Raw genomic sequence first — 24,593 nt, forward strand, 5'->3', positions numbered from 1 at the left:
TAACCGAGTTATCGGCAACTGGCAGGAGCCATATGGTTGTCGCTTTATTGTATGCAATGCAATCGCGCTGTAATGCTTTACTTTATCACTAAGCGGTAGCGATAGTCGTGGAAGCATAAGATTGGCGAGACGACAACGATGCTACGATGGAGATCAAGGTGTCACGCCGGTGACGATGGTGATCACGATGGTGCTTCGAAGATGGAGATCACAAGCACAAGATGATGATGGCCATATCATATCACTTATATTGATTGCATGTGATGTTTATCTTTTATGCATCTTATCTTGCTTTGATTGACGGTAGCATTATAAGATGATCTCTCACTAATTATCAAGAAGTGTTCTCCCTGAGTATGCACCGTTGCGAAAGTTCTTCATGCTGAGACACCACGTGATGATCGGGTGTGGTAGGCTCTACATTCAAATACAACGGGTGCAAAACAGTTGCACACACGGAATACTCAAGTTATACTTGACGAGCCAAGCATATACAGATATGGCCTCGGAACATGGAGACCGAAAGGTCGAGCGTGAATCATATAGCAGATATGATCAACATAGCGATGTTCACCAATGAAACTACTCCATCTCACGTGATGATCGGACATGGTTTAGTTGATTTGGATCACGTAATCACTTAGAGGATTAGAGGGATGTCTATCTAAGTGGGAGTTCTTAAGTAATATGATTAATTGAACTTAAATTTATCATGAACTTAGTCCTGGTAGTATTTTGCAAATTATGTTGTAGATCAATAGCTCGCGTTGTTGCTTCCCTGTGTTTATTTTGATATGTTCCTAGAGAAAATTGTTTTGAAAGATGTTAGTAGCAATGATGCGGATTGGATCCGTGATCTAAGGTTTATCCTCATTTCTGCATAGAAGAATTATGTCCTTGATGCACCGCTAGGTGACGGACCTATTGCAGGAGCAGATGCAGACGTTATGAACGTTTGGCTAGCTCAATATGATGACTACTTGATAGTTTAGTGCACCATGCTTAATGGCTTAGAATCGGGACTTCAAAGACGTTTTGAACATCATGGAGCATATGAGATCTTCCAGGAGTTGAAGTTAATATTTCAAGCAAATACCCGAGTTAAGAGATATGAAGTCTCCAACAAGTTCTATAGCTAAAAGATGGAGGAGAATCGCTCAACTAGTGAGCATGTGCTCAGATTGTCTGAGTACTACAATCGCTTGAATCAAGTGGGAGTTAATCTTCCAGATAAGATAGTGATTGACAAAATTCTCTAGTCACCATCACCAAGTTAGTAGAACTTCGTGATGAACTATGATATGCAAGGGATAACGGAAACGATTCCCAAGCTCTTCGTAATGCGGAAATTGACGAAGGTAGAAATCGAGAAAAACATCAAGTGTTGATGGTAGACAAGACCACTAGTTTCAAGAAAAGGGCAGAGGGAAGAAGGGGAACTTCAAGAAGAACAGCAAGCAAGTTGCTGCTCAAGTGAAGAAGCCCAAGTCTGGTCCTAAGCCTGAGACTAAGTGTTTCTACTGCAAAGGGACTGGTCACTGGAAGCGAAACTACCCCAAGTGATTGGCAGATAAGAAGGATGGCAAAGTGAACATAAGTATATTTGATATACATGTTATTGATGTGCACTTTACTAGTGTTTATAGCAACCCCTCAGTATTTGATACTAGTTCAGTTGCTAAGATTAGTAACTCGAAATGGGAGTTGCAGAATAAACAGAGACTAGTTAAGGGTGAAGTGACGATGTGTATTGGAAGTGGTTCCAAGATTGATATGATCATCATCGGACACTCCCTATACTTTCGGGATTAGTGTTGAACCTGAATAAGTGTTATTCGGTGTTTGCGTTGAGCATGAATATGATTTGATCATGTTTATTGTAATACGGTTATTCATTTAAGTAAGAGAATAAATCGTTGTTCTGTTTACACGAATAAAACCTTATATGGTTACACACCCAATGAAAATAGTTCATTGGATCTCGATCGTAGTGATACACATAATCATAATATTGAAACCAAAAGATGCAAAGTTAATAATGATAGTGCAACTTATTTGTGGCACTGCCGTTTAGGTCATATTGGTGTAAAGCGCATGAAGAAACTCCATGCTAATGGGTTTTTGGAATCACTTGATTATGAATCAGTTGATGCTTGCGAACCATGCCTCATGGGCAAGATGACTAAAACGCCGTTCTCCGGAACTATGGAGCGAGCAACTGACTTATTGGAAATAATACATACTGATGTATGAGATCCGATGAGTGTTAAGGCTCGCGACAGGTATCATTATTTTCTGTTCTTCACAAATAATTTGAGCAGATGTGAGTATATCTACTTAATGAAACACAAGTCTGAAATATTTGAAAAGTTCAAAGAATTTCAGAGTGAAGTGGAGAATCATCGTAACAAGAAAATAAAAGTTTCTATGATATGATCGCAGAGGTAAAATATTTGAGTTACGAGTCTGGCCTTCAGTTAAAACAATGTGAAATAGTTTCACTACTCACGCCACCTGGAACACCACAGCATAATGGTGTGTCCGAACATCATAACCGTACTTTATTAGATATGATGCAATCTATGATGTCTCTTACCGATCTACCACTATCGTTTTGGGGTTATGCATTAAAGACAGCTGCATTCACGTTTAAAAGGGCACCATCTAAGTCCGTTGAGACGACACAATCTGAACTGTGGTTTGGCAAGAAACCAAAGTTGTCGTTTCTTAAAGTTTGGGATTGTGATGCTTATATGAAAAAGTTTCATCCTGATAAGCTCAAACCCAAATCGGAGAAATATGTCTTCATAGGATACCCAAAGGAGACTATTGGGTATACCTTCTATCACAGATTCGAAGGCAAGACATTCGTTGCTAAGAATGGATCCTTTTTAGAGAAGGAGTTTCTCTTGAAAGAAGTGAGTGGGAGGAAAGTAGAACTTGATAAGGTAATTGTACCTTCTCCCTTATTGAAAAGTAGTTCATCACAAGAAATCTGTTCCTGTGACTACTACACCAATTAGTGAGGAAGACTAATGATGATGATCATGTAACTTCAGATCAAGTTAATACCGAATCTCGTAGGTAAACCAGAGTGAGATCGGCACCAAAGTGGTACGGTAATCCTGTTCTGGAAGTCATGTTACTAGACCATGACGAACTTGCAAACTATGAGGAAGCGATGATGAGCCTAAATTCCGCGAAATGGCTTGAGGCCATGAAATCTGAGATGAGATCCATGTATGAGAACAAAGTATGGACTTTGATTGACTTGCCCAATGATCGGCGAGCCATTGAGATTAAATGGATCTTCAAGAGGAAGACGGACGCTGATAGTAGTGTTACTATCTACAAAGCTAGAATTGTCGCAAAAAGGTTTTCGACAAGTTCAAGGTGTTGACTATGATGAGAGTTTCTCACTCGCATCTATGCTTAAGTCTGTCCGAATCATGTTAGCAATTTCCGCATTTTATGAAATCCAGCAAATGGATATCAAAACTGCATTCCTGAATGGATTTCTGGAAGAAGAGTTGTATATGATGCAGCCGGAAGGTTTTGTCGATCCAAAAGGAGCTAACAAAGTGTGCAAGCTCCAGCGATCCATTTATGGACTGGTGCAAGCCTCTCGGAGTTGGAATAAACGCTTTGATAGTATGATCAAAGCATATAGTTTTATACAGACTTGCGGTGAAGCCTGTATTTACAAGAAAGTGAGTGGGAGCACTAGAGCATTTCTGATAAGTATATGTGAATGACATATTGTTGATCGGAAATAATGTAGAATTATTCTACAAAGCATAAAGGAGTGTTTTTAAAGAAGTTTTTCAAAGAAAGACCTCGGTGAAGCTGCTTACATATTAAGCATCAAAATCTATAGAGATAGATCAAGACGCTTGATAAGTTTTTTCAATGAGTACATACCTTGACAATATTTTGAAGTAGTTCAAAAATGTAACAGTCAAAGAAAGAGTTCTTGGCTGTGTTACAAGGTATGAAATTGAGTAAGACTCAAAGCCCGACCACGGCAGAAGATAGAAAGAGAATGAAATTCATTCCCTATGCCTCAGCCATAGGTTCTATAAAGTATGCCATGATATGTATCAGATCTATTGTATACCCTACACTGTGTTAAGCAAGGGAGTACAATAGTGATCTAAGAGTAGATCACTGGACATTGGTCAAAATTATCCTTAGTGGAATAAGGAAATATTTCTCGATTATGGAGGTGACAAAAGGTTCGTCGTAAAAAGTTACGTCGATGCAAGTTTTGACACAAATCTGGATGACTCTAAGTCTCGATCTAGATACATATTGAAAGTGGGAGCAATTAGCTAGAGTAGCTCCGTGCAGAGCATTGTAGACATAGAATTCGCAAAATACTTACGGATCTGTATGTGACAGACCCGTTGACTAAAATTATCTCACAAGCAAAACATGATCACACCTTAGTACTCTTTGGGTGTTAATCACATAAATGATGTGAACTAGATTATTGACTCTAGTAAACCCTTTGGGTATAGGTCACATGACGATGTGAACTATGGGTGTTAATCACATGGTGATGTGAACTCTTAGTGTTGAATCACATGGCGATGTGAACTAGATTATTGACTCTAGTGCAAGTGGGAGACTGAAGGAAATATGCCCTAGAGGCAGTAATAAAGTTATTATTTATTTCCTTATATCATGATAAATGTTTATTATTCATGCTAGAATTGTATTAACCGGAAACATAATACATGTGTGAATACATAGACAAATAGAGTGTCACTAGTATACCTCTACTTGACTAGCTCGTTAATCGAAGATGGTTATGTTTCCTAACCATAAACAAAAGAGTTGTTATTTGATTAACGGGATCACATCATTAGGAGAATGATGTGATTGACATGACCCATTCCATTAGCTTAGCACCCGATCGTTTAGTATGTTGCTATTGCTTTCTTCATGACTTATACATGTTCCTATGACTATGAGATTATGCAACTCCCGTTTGCCGGAGGAACACTTTGTGTGCTACCAAACGTCACAACGTAACTGGGTGATTATAAAGGTGCTCTACAGGTGTCTCCAAAGGTACATGTTGGGTTGGCGTATTTCGAGATTAGGATTTGTCACTCCGATTATCAGAGAGGTATCTCTGGGCCCTCTCGGTAATGCACATCACATAAGCCTTGCAAGCATTGCAACTAATGAGTTAGTTGTGAGATGACGTATTACGGAACGAGTAAAGAGACTTGCCGGTAACGAGATTGAACTAGGTATTGAGATACCGATGATCGAATCTCGGGCAAGTAACATACCGATGACAAAGGGAACAACGTATGTTGTTATGCGGTCTGACCGATAAAGATCTTCATAGAATATGTGGGAGCCAATATGAGCATCCAGGTTCCGCTATTGGTTATTGACCGGAGACGTGTCTCGGTCATGTCTACATTGTTCTCGAACCCGTAGGGTCCGCACGCTTAAGGTTTCGATGACAGTTATATTATGAGTTTATGAGTTTTGATGTACCAAAGGAGTTCGGAGTCCCGGATGAGATCGGGGACATGACGAGGAGTCTCGAAATGGTCGAGACGTAAAGATCGATATATTGGACGACTATATTCGGACATCGGAAAGGTTCCGAGTGGTTCGGGTATTTTCCGGAGTATAGGGGAGTTACGGGAATACGGGAGAAGAAGTATATGGGCCTTATTGGGCTTTAGGGGAGAGGGAGAGGCAGGCCGCCCCCCCCCCCCCAAGGCCTAGTCCGAATTGGACTAGGTGGAGGGGCTGCGCCCCCTCCTTCCTTCTCTTCCCTCTTCCCCTTCCTTGTCTCTTACTCCTACTACATGGAAGGACTCCTAGTTGGACTAGGAAAGGGGGAATCCTACTCCCGGTGGGAGTAGGACTACCCTAGGGCGTGCCATAGAGAGGGCCGGCCCTTCCCTCCTCCACTCCTTTATATACGGGGGCAGGGGGCACCCCATAGACACACAAGTTGATCCTCGTGATCGTTTTCTTAGCCGTGTGCGGTGTCCCCCTCCACCATACTCCTCGATAATATTGTAGCGGTGCTTAGGCGAAGCCCTGCGACGGTAGAACATCAAGATCGTCACCACACCGTCGTGCTGACGGAACTCTTCCCCAACAGTTTGCTAGATCGAAGTCCGGGGATCGTCATCGAGCTGAACGTGTGCTAGAACTCGGAGGTGCCATAGTTTCGGTGCTTGATCGATCGGGCCGTGAAGACGTACGGCTACATCAACCGCGTTGTCATAATGCTTCCGCTTCCGGTCTACGAGGGTCCATAGACAACACTCTCCCCTCTCGTTGCTATGCATCACCATGATCTTGCGTGTGCGTAGGAAAATTTTGAAATTACTACGTTCCCCTACAATTACATGACGTTTATGTTGACACGCAGGTCATAAATAAATTAAGACAACTCCTATGGCTCCTGCCGGTTGTCACACTCATCGACATGCAAGTCGTGATTCCTATTACAAGAACATGATCATCTCATACATCACATATATCATTCATCACATCCTTTGGCCATATCACATCACATAGCATACCCTGCAAAAACAAGTTAGACGTCCTCTAATTGTTGTTTGCATGTTTTACGTGGCTGCTATGGGTTTCTAGCAAGAACGTTTCTTACCTACGCAAAAACCACAACGTGATATGCCAATTGCTATTTACCCTTCATAAGGACCCTTTTCATCGAATCCGATCCGACTAAAGTGGGAGAGACAGACACCCGCTAGCCACCTTATGCAACTAGTGCATGTCAGTCGTGGAACCAGTCTCACGTAAGAGTACGTGTAAGGTCGGTCCGGGCCGCTTCATCCCACGATGCCGCCGAATCAAGATAAGACTAGTAACGACAAGTAAATTGACAATATCGACGCCCACAACAACTTGTGTTCTACTCGTGCATAGAAACTACGCATAAACCTAGCTCATGATGCCACTGTTGGGGAACGTAGCAGAAATTCAAAATTTTCTACGCATCACCAAGATCAATCTATGGAGTAATCTAGCAACGAGGGAAGGAGAGTGCATCTACATACCCTTGTAGATCGCTAAGCGGAAGCGTTCAAGTGAACGGGATTGATGGATTCGTACTCGTCGTGATCCAAATCACCGATGATCCTAGTGCCGAACGGACGACACCTCCGTGTTCAACACACGTACAGCCCAGTGACGTCTCCTACGCCTTGATCCAGCAAGGGGAGGAGAGGTTGGGGAAGACTCCATCTAGCAGCAGCACGACGGCGTGGTGGTGGTGGAGGAGCGCGGAACTCCAGCAGGGCTTCGCCAAGCACTACGAGAGACGAGGAGGAAGAGAGGTAGGGCTGCGCCAAGAGGGAGAGGATCTCGTGTGTCTTGCAGCCTCCAATACCTCAAGTATATATAGGGGAAGGGGAGGGGCTGCGCCCCCACCTATGGTTCGCTCCCTAGGGGTGGCGGCAGCCCCCAGATCCCATCTGGGTGGCGGCCACGGGGGGAGAGAGGGGGGCGCACCACTAGGTGGGCCTTAGGCCCATCTGAGCCTAGGGTTTGCCCCCTTCCACTCTCCCTTGCGCCTTGGGCCTTGATGGGGGGCGCACCAGCCCACCTGGGGCTGGTCCCCTCCCACACTTGGCCCATGCAGCCCTCCGGGGCTGGTGGCCCCACTTGGTGGACCCCCGGGACCCTCCCGGTGGTCCCGGTACGTTACCGATAAAACCCGAGACTTTTCCGGTGACCAAAACAGGACTTCCCATATATAAATCTTTACCTCCGGACCATTCCGGAACTCCTCATGACGTCCGGGATCTCATCCGGGACTCCGAACAACATTCGGTAACAGCGTACATACTTTCCCTATAACTCTAGCGTCATCGAACCTTAAGTGTGTAGACCCTACGGGTTCAGGAAACATGCAGACATGACCGAGACACCTCTCCGGTCAATAACCAACAGCGGGATCTGGATACCCATGTTGGCTCCCACATGCTCCACGATGATCTCATCGGATGAACCACGATGTCAAGGACTTAATCAATCCCGTATACAATTCCCTTTGTCTAGCGGTACGATACTTGCCCGAGATTCGATCGTCGGTATCCCGATACCTTGTTCAATCTCGTTACCGGCAAGTCTCTTTTACTCGTTCCGTAACACATCATCCCATGATCAACTCCTTGATCACATTGTGCACATTATGATGATGTCCTACCGAGTGGGCCCAGAGATAACTCTCCGTTTACACGAAGTGACAAATCCCAGTCTCGATTCGTGCCAACCCAACAGACACTTTCGGAGATACCTGTAGTGTACCTTTATAGCCACCCAGTTACGTTGTGACGTTTGGCACACCCAAAGCACTCCTACGGTATCCGGGAGTTGCACAATCTCATGGTCTAAGGAAATGATACTTGACATTAGAAAAGCTTTAGCATACGAACTACATGATCTTGTGCTAGGCTTAGGATTGGGTCTTGTCCATCACATCATTCTCCTAATGATGTGATCCCGTTATCAACGACATCCAATGTCCATCGTCAGGAAACCGTAACCATCTATTGATCAACGAGCCAGTCAACTAGAGGCTTACTAGGGACATGGTGTTGTCTATGTATCCACACATGTATCTGAGTTTCCTATCAATACAATTCTAGCATGGATAATAAACGATTATCATGAACAAGGAAATATAATAATAACCAATTTATTATTGCCTCTAGGGCGTATTTCCAACAGCTAGCTGTGGAGGGCGCGGCGGTGGGAAGCTAGCAGTGGAGGGCGCGACGGCGTTGAGATCCCCTTCGGCTCCGAGCTCCATGTCTTCCTCAAGCTCCCGCGCCACCTCGCGGATGCAGAGCCGGGAGCGTGTGGACATGCCTGTCTTCGTCTGTCCGCGGTGCCGGGCGGGTGTTGATCGAAGGGTTTCTCAGACACCGAGGAACCAGAATCGTTCGTTCTACGTGTGCAGCGAGAATGGGGTAAGAATCGGGGCAATTGCACCATTTTCGTCGTCGGGATGTTTGAGCAATGGGTTGATCTGTTTGGTGTTCATGCAGGTGACATGCTTCTTTCTTTGGGTCGATGCTCTGGGCAAGACTCTGATGAATGAACTGCAAGAAGACCATGAAGAATGGTTGCGCATGCTGCCACGAACGGCAGTGGCCACACCACGAGCTCCGGAAGAAGAGATGGATGGCGAAGCACGCACTGACAGAGAGCTAGCTATTGAGCTTAGGATGTTGAAGAAGAAGGTTAGGAAGCTTGAAGATCAAGCACTACCAATACCCATTTGCAAATACTTTTGGGCATTTGTAGGTATGGTAATCGCACTGGTTGTAATGTTGAAAATGTATGGAAAGGCATGAATTATGAAGGAATTTGTAATCTTGAAATTGTTTGAGAAATTCACCTAGTTTAAATGTTGGTTAAAGTTGTTTAAATGTTGAAACAAAAAGAGAAGAAGTGACCAACATTTAAATATGTTGGAAAAAAAGAGAAGAAATTAGGAATTCGGGAACTTTTGATCAATGAAATGCAGCTCTCTGCTCTGCCTTTCTGTCCAAAAAAAGGTTGCTCTTGGGCCAAATTCAGAGCGTAGAGCCAAGTGCAGGCTAGACTAATGGTCCAACTGCATCCAATTAGGCCCATTCAGGGGTTTTCTTGCGTATTTTTCTGTTTTCTATTCTGATTTAATTTAGGCAGTAAATCATAATGCTGAAACTTTTTGTGGAAGCTAATTGAATTATTCCGGAGCCAAACAATTAAGGTTAGAAATTTTTTGGAGCTGTTAATTAATCCAATTCAAATTTACACCGTGATTTAAATCAAAGACCAAAATGTCATGGAAAATGTGCCTCAGCTCTGGTAGAGGTTTACGCCAGGTGCCAAAATAAATGAACATTTTTAAGGGCATTACATTGAGAAAAACATAATATGTCTAAAAAATGAAGGGTGGAAAATGCACAAAAAATTGGTGCGGCTAGGGACTCGAACCCAAGACCGCGTGGGTTTGTGGTGTTTAGGTCTGCGCTGGTAACCGCTAGGACAGATGTCAAGACTTTGATATGGGTAGGGAAGGAATGTATACATAGTGAGACTGTGAATTTTTTTAAAAAAAAATAGTGAGACCGTGAATGTTTGCACACGCGTGAGAGTGGTTTTCCTTTGTTTTGCACTTAAATTTTGGAGGGTTGGAAGGTTGAAAATGTATGTTGCACTACCACATGATTTCGGTCAGAGTGGCACTTGGTTTAGGGTTAGAGTGGCACTTGGTTTAGGATTTAAAGGGAATAAATTTGCATGTTAGTTCATGACTTTTTGTTTGAATGAAACAGAGGGCTTCTCACCCCCTCCGAAAACCACAAGTTATCGAACTTCATGACTTGTTTAGGGAAGAAATGATAAGTTTGGGCACGGACATTTTTTAACACACATAATAAGATGGAACACATCGTACCATTACAATAACTTAGATAAGTTCACGGACAGTTCACGGACACATGACGAAACATGACACGACACGACATAGAAAAGCAACAAAATAAAAAACAAACATGACGAGCTTGACTCCGGGCTTGAACATCTTCATCTTGACCTCCTTCTTCCACCTTGGCCACGCGCGCCCCTTCAACACCGTCTTCATCTTCACACCTCCTCCTCATCATCGTAGGGAAGGGAGTGCATCTGGCCTGGAGCGGGGAAGATGCGCTCGTAGTTGGTGTAGATGTTGTAGATGGTTAAGAAGATGGCCTCGCAGCCGCACCAAAAGACTTGGCCGAGGAGCTCGCGTGCGTCAAATGGGTTGGTGAAGGTGACCGTGAGCAGTAGGAGGATGCCGCCGTGGTCACGAACCTCGTTGAGGGTGAACATCCTCGGCGAGCCCCGTGGGAGGTGGGCATAGCCGGCTCTGAGGAAGGCGCGGGTGAGTTCGACGGAACCCCTCCACCTTGAAATAGCCCACACACGGAGCTCCATCTCCACGAGCATGCCCGGTGGGTAGCGCAGCTCCGGCACCACAGGCGGACGGTTGAAGGTCGGCCCATTGAACTGCATCTTGTTCACTTGGTCTCTCTTGGGGAGGGCTCGGTCGCTTGGGTGTTTGAAGTTGGAGAGGATCAGATCTGGCTTGTGGGTGGGAGAGGAAGAGAGGCACCCCATTTATAGGCCTGTGGGTGGGAGAGGAAGAGAGAAAGGATGAGAACGGTGCGTGTGTGAATCCGGACGCGTGTGTGTATCCGTTACGTTTTGCACACTTAAATTTTTGCACGAAAACGATGCATCTTTGACCGGACGGTGCATGTGAATCGCTGCCCTGAACCACCTAGCTCGCCTCGCTAGCCTAGCTCGCCTAACGCGCCTCGCTCGCCTCGCTCACCTCGCTCGCATGCATGCACATCGCCGCCTCCCGCGCATGCGCAAACCCACGTAGCCGCCTCCATGCATGCAAGGCCTGGAAAGGCTAAGACGGGCTATTTACTGCGGTCTCTATTGGGGAACGTAGTAATTTCAAAAAAATTCCTACGCACACGCAAGATCATGGTGATGCATAGCAATGAGAGGGGAGAGTGTGATCTACGTACCCTTGTAGACCGATAGCGGAAGCGTTAGCACAACGCGGTTGATGTAGTCGTACGTCTTCACGGCCCGACCGATCAAGTACCGAAACTACGGCACCTCCGAGTTCTAGCACACGTTCAGCTCGATGACGATCCCCGGACTCCGATCCAGCAAAGTGTCGGGGAAGAGTTCCGTCAGCACGACGGCGTGGTGACGATCTTGATGTACTACCATCGCAGGGCTTCGCCTAAGCACCGCTACAATATTATCAAAGACTATGGTGGAAGGGGGCACCGCACATGGCTAAGAATATGATCACGTGGATCAACTTGTGTGTCTAGGGGTGCCCCCTGCCCCCGTATATAAAGGATCAAGGGGGGGTGCGGCCGGCCAGGAGGTTGGCGCGCTAGGAGGAGTCCTACTCCCACCGGGAGTAGGATTCCCCCCCTTTCCTAGTTGGAATAGGATTCGGGAGGGGGAAAGAGGAGAGAGAGAAGGAAGGGGGGGCGCCGCCCCCTTCTCCTTGTCCTATTCGGACTAGGGGGGAGGGGCGCGCGGCCCAGCCATGGCCACCTCTCCTCTCTTCCACTAAAGCCCACTAAGGCCCATATACCTCCCGGGGGGTTCCGGTAACCTCCCGGTACTCCGGTAAAATCCCGATTTCACCCGGAACACTTCCAATATCCAAATATAGGCTAACAATATATCAATCTTTATGTCTTGACCATTTCGAGACTCCTCGTCATGTCCTTGATCACATCCGGGACTCCGAACAAACTTCGGTACATCAAAACTCATAAACTCATAATATAACTGTCATCGAAACCTTAAGCGTGCGGACCCTACGGGTTAGAGAACAATGTAGACATGACCGAGACACGTCTCCAGTCAATAACCAATAGCGGAACCTGGATGCTCATATTGGCTCCTACATATTCTACGAAGATCTTTTATCGGTCAGACCGCATAACAACATACGTTGTTCCCTTTGTCATCGGTATGTTACTTGCCCGAGATTCGATCGTCGGTATCTCAAATACCTAGTTCAATCTCGTTACCGGCAAGTCTCTTTACTCATTCTGTAATACATCATCTCACAACTAACTCATTAGTTGCAATGCTTGCAAGGCTTATGTGATGTGCATTATCGAGAGGGCCCAGAGATACCTCTCCGACAATCGGAGTGACAAATCCTAATCTCGAAATACGCCAACCCAACATGTACCTTTGGAGACACCTGTAGAGCACCTTTATAATCACCCAGTTACGTTGTGATGTTTGGTAGCACACAAAGTGTTCCTCCGGCAAACGGGAGTTGCATAATCTCATAGTCATAGGAACATGTATAAGTCATGAAGAAAGCAATAGCAACATACTAAACGATCGGGTGCTAAGCTAATGGAATGGGTCATGTCAATCACATCATTCTCCTAATGATGTGATCCTTTTAATCAAATAACAACTCTTTTGTTTATGGTTAGGAAACATAACCATCTTTGATTAACGAGCTAGTCAAGTAGAGGCATACTAGTGACACTCTGTTTGTCTATGTATTCACACATGTATTATGTTTCCGGTTAATACAATTCTAGCATGAATAATAAACATTTATCATGGTATTAGGAAATAAATAATAACTTTATTATTGCCTCTAGGGCATATTTCCTTCAGTCTCGGGCTTAGGACCAGACTTGGGCTTCTTCACTTGAGTAGCAACTTGCTTGATGTTCTTCTTGAAGTTCCCCTTCTTCCCTCTGCTCTTTTCTTGAAACTAGTGGTCTTGTCTACCATCAACACTTGATGTTTTTCTCGATTTCTACCTTCGTCAATTTCCGCATTACGAAGAGCTTGGGAATCGTTTCCGTTATCCCTTGCATATCATAGTTCATCACGAAGTTCTACTAACTTGGTGATGGTGACTAGAGAATTCTGTCGATCACTATCTTATCTGGAAGATTAACTCCCACTTGATTCAAGCGATTGTAGTACTCAGACAATCTGAGCACATGCTCACTAGTTGAGCGATTCTCCTCCATCTTTTAGCTATAGAACTTGTTGGAGACTTCATATCTCTCAACTCGGGTATTTGCTTGAAATATTAACTTCAACTCCTGGAACATCTCATATGCTCCATGATGTTCAAAACGTCTTTGAAGTCCCGATTCTAAGCCATTAAGCATGGTGCACTAAACTATCAAGTAGTCATCATATTGAGCTAGCCAAACGTTCATAACGTCTGCATCTGCTCCTGCAATAGGTCTGTCACCTAGCGGTGCATCAAGGACATAATTCTTCTGTGCAGCAATGAGGATAAACCTCAGATCACGGATCCAATCCGCATCATTGCTACTAACATCTTTCAACACAATTTTCTCTAGGAACACATCAAAATAAACATAGGGAAGCAACAACGCGAGCTATTGATCTACAACATAATTTGCAAAATACTACCAGGACTAAGTTCATGATAAATTTAAGTTCAATTAATCATATTACTTCAGAACTCCCACTTAGATAGACATCCCTCTAATCCTCTAAGTGATTACGTGATCCAAATCAACTAAACCATGTCCGATCATCACGTGAGATGGAGTAGTTTCATTGGTGAACATCACTATGTTGATCATATCTACTATATGATTCACGCTCGACCTTTCGGTCTCCGTGTTCCGAGGCCATATCTGTATATGCTTGGCTCGTCAAGTATAACCTGAGTATTCCGCGTGTGCAACTGTTTTGCACCCGTTGTATTTGAACGTAGAGCTTATCACACCCGATCATCACGTGGTGTCTCAGCACAAAGAACTTTCGCAACGGTGCATACTCAGGGAGAACACTTCTTGATAATTATTGAGAGATCATCTTAAAATGCTACCGTCAATCAAAGCAAGATAAGATGCATAAAAGATAAACATCACATGCAATCAATATAAGTGATATGATATGGCCATCATCATCTTGTGCTTATGGTCTCCATCTTCGAAGCACCGTCGTGATCACCATCGTCACCGGCGCGACACCTTGATCACCATCGTAGTATCGTTCTCGTCTCGCCAATCTTATGCTTCCACAACTATCGCTACCTCTTAGTGATAAAGTAAAGCATTACAGCGTGATTGCATTGCATACAATAAAGCGACAACCATATGGCTCCTGCCAGTTGCCGATAACTCGGTTACAAAACATGATCATCTCATATAATAAAATTTAGCATCATGTCTTGACTATATCACATCACAACATGCCCTGCAAAAACAAGTTAGACGTCCTCTACTTTGTTGTTGCAAGTTTTACGTGGCTGCTACGGGCTTAAGCAAGAACCAATCTTACCTACGCATCAAAACCACAACGATAGTTTGTCAAGTTGGTGCTGTTTTAACCTTTGCAAGGACCGGGCGTAGCCACACTCGGTTCAACTAATGTTGGAGAAACTGTCACCCGCTAGCCACCTTTGTGCAAAGCACGTCGGGAGAACCGGTCTCGCGTAAGCGTACGCGTAATGTCGGTCCGGGCCGCTTCGTCCAACAATACTGCCGAACCAAAGTATGACATGCTGGTAAGCAGTATGACTTATATCGCCCACAACTCACTTGTGTTCTACTCGTGCATATAACATCAACACATAAAACCTAGGCTCGGATGCCACTGTAGGGGAACGTAGTAATTTCAAAAATTTCCTACGCACACGCAAGATCATGGTAATGCATAGCAACGAGAGGGGAGAGTGTTGTCTACGTACCCTCGTAGACCGGAAGCGGAAGCGTTATGACAACGCGGTTGATGTAGTCGTACGTCTTCACGGCCCGACCGATCAAGCACCGAAACTACGGCACCTCCGAGTTCTAGCACACGTTCAGCTTGATGACGATCCCCGTACTCCGATCCAGCAAAGTGTCGGGGAAGAGTTCCGTCAGCATGACGGCGTGGTGACGATCTTGATGTTCTACCGTCGCAGGGCTTCGCCTAAGCACCGCTACAATATTATCGAGGAGTATGGTGGAAGGGGGCACCGCACACGGCTAAGAAAATGATCACGAGGATCAACTTGTGTGTCTATGGGGTGCCCCCTGCCCCCGTATATAAAGGAGTGGAGGAGGGGAGGGCCAGCCCTCTCTATGGCGCGCCCTAGGGGAGTCCTACTCCCACCGGGAGTAGGATTCCCCCTTTCCTAGTCCAACTAGGATTCCTTCCATGTAGTAGGAGTAAGAGACAAGGAAGGGGAAGAGGGACTCCGAACTCCGAACTCCTTCGGTACATCAAAACTCATAAACTCATAATATAACTGTCATCGAAACCTTAAGCGTGCGGACCCTACGGGACATTGTAGACATGACCGAGACACGTCTCCGGTCAATAACCAATAGCGGAACCTGGATGCTCATATTGGCTCTCACATATTCTACGAAGATCTTTATCGGTCAGACCACATAACAACATATGTTGTTCCCTTTGTCATCGGTATGTTACTTGCCCGAGATTCGATCGTCGGTATCTCAATACCTAGTTCAATCTCGTTACCGGCAAGTCTCTTTACTCGTTCCGTAATACGTCATCTCACAACTAACTCATTAGTTGCAATGCTTGCAAGGCTTATGTGATGTGCATTACCGAGAGGGCCCAGAGATACCTCTCCGACAATCGGAGTGACAAATCCTAATCTCAAAATACGCCAACCCAACATGTACCTTTGGAGACACCTGTAGAGCTCCTTTATAATCACCCAGTTACATTGTGACGTTTGGTAGAACACAAAGTGTTCCTCCGGCAAACGGGAGTTGCATAATCTCATAGTCATAGGAACATGTATAAGTCATGAAGAAAGCAATAGCAACATACTAAACGATCGGGTGCTAAGCTAATGGAATGGGTCATGTCAATCACATCATTCTCCTAATGATGTGATCCCGTTAATCAAATAACAACTCTTTTGTTTATGGTTAGGAAACATAACCATCTTCGATTAACGAGCTAGTCAAGTAGAGGCATACTAGTGACACTCTGTTTGTCTATGTATTCACACATGTATTATGTTTCCGGTTAATACAATTCTAGCATGAATAATAAACATTTATCATGATATAAGGAAATAAATAATAACTTTATTATTGCCTCTAGGGCATATTTCCTTCAGTAATTACTTTACTTTATTGCTAACCGTTAGCTATAGTAGTAGAAGTAATAGTTGGCGAGACAACTTCATGAAGACACGATGATGGAGATCATGATGATGGAGATCATGGTGTCATGCCGGTGACGATGATGATCATGGAGCCCTGAAGATGGAGATCAAAAGGAGCAAAGTGATGATGGCCATATCATGTCACTATTTGATTGCATGTGATGTTCATCATGTTTATACATCTTATTTGCTTAGAACGACGGTAGTAAATAAGATGATCCCTCATTAAAATTTCAAGAAAGTGTTCCCCCTAACTGTGCACCGTTGCGAAAGTTCGTCGTTTCGAAGCACCACGTGATGATCGGGTGTGATAGATTCTTACGTTCGAATACAACGGGTGTTGACGAGCCTAGCATGTACAGACATGGCCTCGGAACACATGCGAAACACTTAGGTTGACTTGACGAGCCTAGCATGTACAGACATGGCCTCGGAACACAAGAGACTGAAAGGTCGAGCATGAGTCGTATGGTAGATACGATCAACATGAAGATGTTCACCGATAATGACTAGTCCGTCTCACGTGATGATCGGACACGGCCTAGTTGACTCGGATCATGTAATCACTTAGATGACTAGAGGGATGTCTATCTGAGTGGGAGTTCATAAGATGAACTTAATTATCCTGAAGATAGTCAAAAGGTCTTCGCAAATTATGTCGTGGCTCGCGCTTCAGTTCTACTGTTTAGATATGTTCCTAGAGAAAATTTAGTTGAAAGTTGATAGTAGCAATTATGCGGACTAGGTCCGTAAACTGAGGATTGTCCTCATTGCTTCATAGAAGGCTTATGTCCTTAATGCACCACTCAGTGTGCTGAACCTCGAATGTCGTCTGTGGATGTTGCGAACATCTGACATACCCATTTTGATAACTACGTGATAGTTCAGTTAAACGGTTTAGAGTTGAGGCACCGAAGACGTTTTGAAACGTCGCGAAACATATGAGATGTTTCGAGGGCTGAAATTGGGATTTCAGGCTCGTGCCCACGTCAAGAGGTATAAGACCTCCGACGATTTTCTTAGCTTGCAAACTAAGGGAGAAAAGCTCAATTGTTGAGCTTGTGCTCAGATTGTCTGAGTACAACAATCATTTGAATCGAGTGGGAGTTGATCTTCCAGATGAGATAGTGATGTTTCTCCAAAGTCATTACCACCAAGCTGCTAGAGCTTCGTGATGAACTATAATATATCGGGGACATATATGATGATCCTTGAGATATTCGCGATGTTTGACACCACAAAAATAGAAATCAAGAAGGAGCATCAATTGTTGATGGTTGGTGAAACCACTAGTTTCAAGAAGGGCAAGGGCAAGAAGGGATACTTCATGAAACGGCAAATCAGCTGCTGCTCTAGTGAAGAAACCCAAGGTTGAACCCAAACCCGAGACTAAGTGCTTCTGTAATAAGGGGAACAACCACTGGAGCAGAATTACCCTAGATACTTGGTAGATGAGAAGGCTGGCAAGGTCGATAGAAGTATATTGGATATACATTGTGTTAATGTGTACTTTACTAGTACTCCTAGTAGCACCATGGTATTAGATACCGGTTCGGTTGCTAAGTGTTAGTAAACTCGAAATAAAAGGCTGCGGAGTAAACGGAGACTAGCTAAAGGTGAGCTGGCGATATGTGTTGGAAGTTTTTCCCAAGCTTGATGTGATCAAGCATCGCACGCTCCCTCTACCATCGAAATAGGTGTTTGCGTTGAGCATAGACATGATTGGATTACGTCTATCGCAATACGGTTATTCATTTAAGGAGAATAATGGTTACTCTGTTTATTTGAATAATACCTTCAATGGTCTTACACCTAAAATGAATATTGAATCTCGATCGTAGTGATACACATGTTCATGCCAAAAGATATAAGATAGTAATGATAGTACCACCTACTTGTGGCACTGCCACTTAAGTCATATCGGTATAAAATGCATGAAGAAGCTCCATGTTGATGGATCTTTGGGCTCACTCATTTTTGAAAAGTTTGAGACATGCGAACCATGTCTATTGGTGTATATGCATGAAGAAACTCCATGCAAATGGACCGTTTGGACTCACTTGATTTTGAATCACTTGAGACATGCAAATCATACCACATGGGCAAGATGACTGAAAGCCTCGTTTTCAGTAAAATGGAACTAGAAAGCAACTTGTTGGAAGTAATACATTTTGATGTGTGCAGTCCAATGAGTGCTGAGGCGTGTAGTGGATATCGTTATGTTCTTACTTCACAGATGATTTGAGTAGATGTTGAGTATATTTACTTGATGAATCACGAGTCTGAATTATTGAAAGGTTCAAGTAATTTCAGGGTGAAGTTGAAAGATCGTCGTGACAAGAGGATAAAATATCTATGATATGATCATAGAGATGAATATCTGAATTACGAGTTTGGCACAGAATTAAGACATTGTGGAAATTGTTTCACAACTAATACAGCCTGGAACACCATAGTGTGATGGTGTGTCCGAACATCATAACTGCACCCTATTGGATATGATGCATACCATGATGTCTCTTATCGAATTACCACGATAGTTTATGGGTTAGGCATTAGAGACAACCACATTCACTTTAAATAGGGTACCACGTAATTCCGATGAGATGACACCGTATGAACTATGGTTTAGGGAAACCTAAGCTGTCATTTCTTAAAAGTTTGGGGCTGCAACGCTTATGTGAAAAAGTTTCAGGCAGATAAGCTCGAACCCAAAGAGGATAAATGCATCTTCATAGGACACCCAAAACAGTTGGGTATACCTCCTGTCTCAGATCCGAAAGCAATAAAGGATTGTTTCTAGAATCGGGTCCTTTCTCGAGGAAAAGTTTCTGTCGAAAGAATTGAGTGGGAGGATGGTGGAGACTTGATGAGGTTATTGAACCGTCTCTTCAACTAGTGTGTGGCAGGGCATAGGGAGTTGTTCCTGTGGCACCTACACCAATTGAAGTGTTAGCTTATGATAGTGATCATGGAACTTCAGATCAAGTCACTACCAAACCTCGTGGGATGACAAGGATGCGTACTACTTCAGAGTGGTACGTAATCCTGTCTTGGAAGTCATGTTGCTAGACAACAATGAACCTACGAGCTATGGAGAAGCCGTGGTGGGCCTGGATTCCAAAATGGCTCGAGGCCATATAATCCGAGAAAGGATCCATATGTGAAAACAAAGTGTAGACTTTGGAAGAACTACTTGATGGTCGTAAGGCTGTTAGGTACATATGGATTTTTAAAAGGAAGACGGACAATGATGGTAAGTATCACCATTAAGAAAGCTCGACTTGTCGTTAAGATGTTTTCCGACAAGTTCAAGGAGTTGACTGCGATGAGACTTTCTCACTCGTAGCGATGCTAAGAGTCTGTTGGAATTATATTAGCGATTACTGCATTATTTATGAAATCTTGCAGATAGGATGTCAAAACATTGTTTCCTCGACGATTTTCTTGAGAAAAGGTTGTATGTGATACAACCGGAAGGTTTTGTCAATCCTGAAAGATGCTAATAAGTATGCAAAGCTCCAGCAATCCTTCTAAGGACTGGAGTAAGCATCTCGGAGTTGGAATGTATGCTTTGATGAGATGATCAAAGATTTTGGGTGTATACAAAGTTTATGAGAAACTTGTATTTCCAAAGAAGTGAGTGGGAGCACTATAGAATTTCTGATGAATATATGTTGTTGACATATTGTTGATCAGAAATGACGTAGAATTTCTGGAAAGCATATAGGGTTATTTGGAAAGTGTTCTTCAATGGAAAGCCTGGATTAAGCTACTTGAACATTGAGCATCAAGATCTATAAGGATAGATCAAAACGCTTAATGGTACTTTCAAATGAGCACATACCTTGACATGATCTTGAAGGTGTTCAAGATGGATCAGTCAAAGAAGGAGTTCTTGCCTGAGTTGTAAGGTATGAAGTTAAGACTTAAAGCTCGACCACGGCAGAAGAAAGAGGAAGGATGAAGGTCGTCCCCTGTGCTTTTGTCATAGGCTCTATACGGTATGGCATGCTGAGTACCGCACCTGATGTGTGCCTTGCCACATATCTGGCAAGAGGGTACAAAGGTAATCTAGGAGTAGATCACCAGATAGCGGTCAAAATTATCCTTAGAGGAATAAGGATATGCTTCTCGGTTATGGAAGTGATAAAGAGTTCGACGTAAAGAGTTACGTCGATGCAAGCTTAACACCTATCCGGATAGCTCTGAGTAGAGATACCGGATACGTATAATGGAGCAACAATTTAGAATAGCTCCCAGTAGAACAGTTATTTGAAATGGCACCAAATGTAGCGTAGTAGTTGCATCTACAAGATGACATAGAAATTTGCGAAGTACATACGGATCTGAATGCTGCAGACCCGTTGACTGAAACCTCTCTCACAAGCATAACATGATCAAACCCAGAACTCTTTGGGTGTTGGTCACATGGGGATGTGACCTTGAGTGTTAATCACATATCGATGTGAACTGGATTATTGACTCTAGTGCAAGTGGGAGACTGTTGGAAATATGCCCTAGAGGCAATAATAAATTGGTTATTATTATATTTCCTTGTTCATGATAATCGTTTATTATCCATGCTAGAATTGTATTGATAGGAAACTCAGATACATGTGTGGATACATAGACAACACCATGTTCCTAGTAAACCTCTAGTTGACTGGCTCGTTGATCAATAGATGGTTACGGTTTCCTGACCATGGACATTGGATGTCGTTGATAACGGGATCACATCATTAGGAGAATGATGTGATGGACAAGACCCAATCCTAAGCCTAGCACAAGATCATGTAGTTCGTATGCTAAAGCTTTTCTAATGTCAAGTATCATTTCCTTAGACCATGAGATTGTGCAACTCCCGGATACCGTAGGAGTGCTTTGGGTGTGCCAAACGTCACAACGTAACTGGGTGGCTATAAAGGTACACTACAGGTATCTCCGAAAGTGTCTGTTGGGTTGGCACGAATCGAGACTGAGATTTGTCACTCCGTGTAAACGGAGAGGTATCTCTGGGCCCACTCAGTAGGACATCATTATAATGTGCACAATGTGATCAAGGAGTTGATCACGGGATGATGTGTTATGGAACGAGTAAAAGAGACTTGCCGGTAACGATATTGAACAAGGTATCGGGATACCGACGATCGAATCTCGGGCAAGTATCGTACCGCTAGACAAAGGGAATTGTATACGGGATTGATTAAGTCCTTGACATCGTGGTTCATCCGATGAGATCATCGTGGAGCATGTAGGAGCCAACATGGGTATCCAGATCCCGTTGTTGGTTATTGACCGGAGAGGTGTCTCGGTCATGTCTGCATGTTTCCCGAACCCGTAGGGTCTACACATTTAAGGTTCGATGATGCTAGGGTTAAAGGGAAAGTATGTACGCGGTTACCGAATGTTGTTAGGAGTCCCGGATGAGATACCGGACGTCACGAGGAGTTCCGGAATGGTCCGGGGGTAAAGATTTATATATGGGAAGTCCTGTTTTGGTCACCGAAAAAGTTTCGGGTTTTATCGGTAACGTACCGGGACCACCGGGACGGTGGTCCCGGGGGTCCACCAAGTGGGGCCACCAGCCCCGGAGGGCTGCATGGGCCAAGTGTGGGAGGGGACCAGCCCCAGGTGGGCTGGTGCGCCCCCCCACCAAGGCCCAAGGCGCAAGGGAGAGTGGAAGGGGGCAAACCCTAGGCTCAGATGGGCCTAAGGCCCACCTAGTGGTGCGCCCCCCTCTCTCCCCCCGTGGCCGCCACCCAGATGGGATCTGGGGGCTGCCGCCACCCCTAGGGAGCGAACCATAGGTGGGGGCGCAGCCCCTCCCCTTCCCCTATATATACTTGAGGTATTGGAGGCTGCAAGACACACGAGATCCTCTCCCTCTTGGCGCAGCCCTACCTCTCTTCCTCCTCGTCTCTCGTAGTGCTTGGCGAAGCCCTGCTGGAGTTCCGCGCTCCTCCACCACCACCACGCCATCGTGCTGCTGCTGGATGGAGTCTTCCCCAACCTCTCCTTCTTCCCTTGCTGGATCAAGGCGTAGGAGACGTCACTGGGCTGTACGTGTGTTGAACACGGAGGTGTCGTCCGTTCGGCACTAGGATCATCGGTGATTTGGATCACGACGAGTACGACTCCATCAATCCCGTTCACTTGAACGCTTCCGCTTAGCGATCTACAAGGGTATGTAGATGCACTCTCCTTCCCTCGTTGCTAGATTACTCCATAGATTGATCTTGGTGATGTGTAGAAAATTTTGAATTTCTGCTACATTCCCCAACACTAGCTTCCCGCCGTCGTGCTCTCTCTCTCGCCATGGTCACCGCCGTGCTCTCTGTCGCCGTGGTCACCGCCGCTGTCGCCCGCTTATATAGCACACCCGCCAACGGCTCTCTGCTCAACGGCTCTCTGCTGGGTCCCACAAGCCACGCGTGCAACGGTCTGAATAAAATTGACCGTTTCTGCCGTCTGGTCCCACCTGTAAGGGCCGAGTCAAAAGGTTGACCTGATGGAGACGGCAGAGTTCACGAAACGAGTCGGTGCGCACGGACTAGGGGCAAAACTGAGCACAATTTGCATCTGAGGGCAAAACTGAGTACATGGACACCACTGAGGACAAAAGGATAATTAACCCAAATAAAAAAGTGTTAGTTCCGGTGGTTCGAAGCAAGCTTGGCAACGAGCTCCTTTAAAACCGAGGGATAGGTCTCAAAGCCATTAGATGCCATTAATGTTTGTAGACACGAGAGGGGCCTGGACTTGGATAAACTTGAAGCACGCCTCCTTCAATCGCTGGCAGTGGTGCTGCTCGGCTAGAGCAACACTGGACATCACCATGCTGACACATATGTGCTCAGACAAGTGGTTCTCGCAGATGCACTTGAGGCGTTGGACATCATATCTATCAGCCGCTACCAACAAGTCTTGAAGCCATTGCAGCCACATTTCATCCTCTGCTGCCTCCATTTCTTGCTCATGTTCCACAACTCCTGACATTTTACCCTCGGCTGCTTCCTCTTCTTGTCCTTGTTCCACAACTTTTGCTTTGTCCTCCTCCATGTTGTCGTCCTTCTTTATATAAGGCAATGTGTCAGTGTAGATGAAGCTAAGCAAAGCCTTGAATAATTTTGGTTCCATGTCTTGGATCTGTATGACACTGGATGTCCGTGTGCCCTCCTTCATGGGGCCAAAGAGTTGTGCCATGAAGACCTTAGACCGGGCCGCAAGCACGCATCGGTGTGCAGCGAATTTCTCTCCGCCGACCTCGAATGCCACATCAGCACCTGCCTCGGTTTCTAAGAGAATGTTATAATCATGGCAAATGTCAGGCAGGCGCGCCTTGGAGCCAGCAGCATCGTCCTCGGTGTTGTAGACCATGATGTCGCACCGGATGGTGAAACAATCATCCTTTAAATTCACCGATTGTTCAAGAGCATCTTTTCGGATAAACTTGTCACAACCCCAAGCACAACCAGTGAAGCTGCATGTTTTAATTTCAGCAAAGTGCACTGGATTCTGCATCTCAATCTGGTCGATGAAGCTAAAAATGAACTTGGCTTCAACATGCTTCTTCTTGGCATCGTCTTGGAGACAGGAAAGCGAGAGAGAGATGAAGTCGGCACAGTTGGTGGTTTCACCATTGGGGTAGTAGTGGATGAGCCAGCGATGGCCTCCCAACATGAAAGGACGAGATCGGATGCCCTCACCGGTGTGTGCCTCTTCCTTGGTCCGCAAGTAGTCGTGGACCACTAGAAGGTGGTACCCATAGTCCGCGGTGATGCCGACGGACGACTCGGTCGCAGGGCATAGTTCACCGTCGGCCAGGACAGATACGCCGGCGAACGACGACATG

General features: G+C 45.0%; 1 pseudogene; it reads right to left on the reverse strand.

Moving 5' to 3' along the window:
- Window positions 1-23,388: 23,388 nt before the first annotated feature.
- LOC125531315 (BTB/POZ and MATH domain-containing protein 1-like) lies at window positions 23,389-24,592 on the reverse strand (annotated as a pseudogene).
- Window position 24,593: the final 1 nt, after the last annotated feature.

Source organism: Triticum urartu, chromosome 6A, assembly GCF_056163025.1.
Source record: "Triticum urartu cultivar PI428250 chromosome 6A, HENAU_Tu73, whole genome shotgun sequence".
NCBI classification, from domain to species: domain Eukaryota; kingdom Viridiplantae; phylum Streptophyta; class Magnoliopsida; order Poales; family Poaceae; genus Triticum; species Triticum urartu.